We start from the raw sequence: 2480 nt of genomic DNA, 5'->3' as shown, positions 1-2480 counted from the left end.
TACGTTTTATTAACGATTCTGCCAGACCGTTCTGTGTATGTACATGTGCCACAGAGTGCTCCACACTTACCCCCATGGACATACAATATGCATTAAAAGCTTGGGACGTAAATTCACCAGCATTATCAAGACGTATAGTCTTTAAAGGAAAGTCTGGAAAGTGTGCTCTTAGTCTTATGATTTGAACTAATAACCTCGCAAACGCCAAGTTGCGGGTCGATAATAGACATGCATGGGGCCATCTTGCGGATGCATCTATTAGTACCATAAAGTATCGAAACGTCCCACAAGGTGGGTGTATCGGTCCACAAATGTCACCATGTATTCTTTCCAGAAAATTTATCGTTTCCTTAGTCACTTTAACTGGTGACGACCTTATTATGAGTTTCCCTTGTGAACATGCCACACACGTGAGGCTTTTAGGGATAACTCTTTTCTCATTGAACGTGTGTCCATATGAGTTCATGATTATTTTTCGCATCATGCTCGACCCGGAGTGGCCAAGCCGGTCGTGCCATAGAGTAAATCTCTCGGTAAACCTTTTGTTAACCGTGGCATTGGCTTCAATCATACTTGCCTTAGCATAGTAGATGCCAGTTGATATAGCAGGTATAGTCTCTAGGACTTTCTTATGGCCTTGGGCAATTTCATAAATCATAAGGAACTCTTTGTTTCCTTCGTCCTTGGTTTCAATATGAAAACCATTCATTCTAATATCTTTAAAAGATAATAGGCTCCTCTTGGATCTGGGTGAATATAGCGAATTAGAAATCTCTACATGCGTACCCATGGGCAATATTATGTGGGCTTGGCCGTAGCCTTCAATTAAATTGGCCATACCCGCTATGGTACTTATATTGGCGTTTTTAAGTGTTACATCAATGAAGTATCTCTTATCTCTTAAAATCGTGTGGCTTGCCCCACAATCCACCACGAATGTATCCATGCCCTTTGGTATACTTCAAAAATAAGAATTTAAATCTTAACATTTTATAAAAATATTCTCATATTTTATTAAAACCAAAATAATAGAGATAGATCCATAGTAATTATTGAGAATACATCAAATTATTATAGAGAACTATAAAAGCTTAACAAAGCTTGATGTCAAAACACTTGGTTTATTCAAAGCAATCGGAAGTCTTCATGAGATCATCCTTGACATGATCGGAATCATCCTCTTTGTCATAATGCACCAAATGAGCTTCCAGATTCTTCCCTTTGATACTCTTTTGATAGAGGTCAACAAAATACTTGGGAGTCCGACAATTCTTAGCCCAATGGTTCCCCATCCCACATCTATGGCAAATAGTTTTTCCGGTCGGGTTTTGCGGTTTTGAAGATGTACCACAGCTACAGCCTTTTCCGCCGTGATACCCGCGGCCTCGACCTTGTCCACGACCGGAGGAGTGACTACGGTCACGTCCTTGCCATTTACCACGTCCACGGCCGGATGTTTTATTATCTCTTTGGACGTGGTGAGCCTTTTGGCTTCTTTCTTATCCGATGCAACAACATTGGCTTCGGGGAGTGGGGCTGTCCCGGGAGGTCTCATCTCGCTATTTCCCATTAGCAATTCATTGTTTTGCTCAGCGAACAACAAACATGAGATCAGACTTGCATATGTCTCAAAGCCCTTTTCACGATATTGTTGTCGCAACAATACGTTACTTGTGTGGAAGGTGGAGAAGGTTTTCTTAAGCATATCCTTCTCACTTATCTCTTCTCCACACAGTTTCAAGATAGAGACTATCTTAAACATGGCCGAGCTATATTCCTCCACGGATTTAAAATCCTGGATCCTGAGATTCCTCCAATCATACATGGCCTTTGGTAGTAACACCGTACGTTGGTGATCATAACGATTTTTGAGTTCGTTCCAAAGGTCCAAGGGATTCTCAATAGTCAAGTACTGATCCTTGAGACTCTCCACAAGGTGATGGCGAATAATGAGTATAGCCTTATACTTGTTTTTATCGGGCTCGTCATTGCCATCAACAATACATTCACCGAGCCCTTTTGATTTTAGGATGATCTTAGCATCCAACGCCCATTGAAAGTAATTATCTCCCGAGAGTTTAAGGGCGGTAAAGTCCAAGTTGTTCAGTTTTGACATCTGAAAAGAAAGAAAAATGCTTATGATTAGGTTTCATTATAAACCTTTTATTACCGTTGCCCGTTCCAATCACTCGGTAGAGAGGTAGTCCGCGCATCAGTTCGGACGAGTATAAACTCGCCGAGCCGCGTCCCCTTTTCTCCGAGCAATCATCCCGGACAAGGTCTATGCACTATCTTATGATTCTCATATCTTGTACCTCATGATCCCATATCTGATGGTTTTATAATCTCATACATGTCAAATGACATTCATATTTATCATGTATTCATGCGATTTTAAACAAGCATCCTAGCATTCGATTCTATAAGATCAAACACCCATCATGCAATTCAAGCATATAATTTCATGATCTTAATACTTT

General features: G+C 40.6%; 1 pseudogene; it reads right to left on the bottom strand.

Annotated features, from left to right (window-relative positions):
* Positions 1-1121: 1121 nt before the first annotated feature.
* Positions 1122-2116, bottom strand: LOC111828987 (annotated as a pseudogene).
* Positions 2117-2480: the final 364 nt, after the last annotated feature.

The sequence above is a fragment of the Capsella rubella genome, unplaced genomic scaffold, assembly GCF_000375325.1.
Source record: "Capsella rubella cultivar Monte Gargano unplaced genomic scaffold, Caprub1_0 scaffold_8, whole genome shotgun sequence".
In the NCBI taxonomy this organism is placed as follows: domain Eukaryota; kingdom Viridiplantae; phylum Streptophyta; class Magnoliopsida; order Brassicales; family Brassicaceae; genus Capsella; species Capsella rubella.
This window is presented reverse-complemented; position numbering and strand designations above follow the sequence as displayed.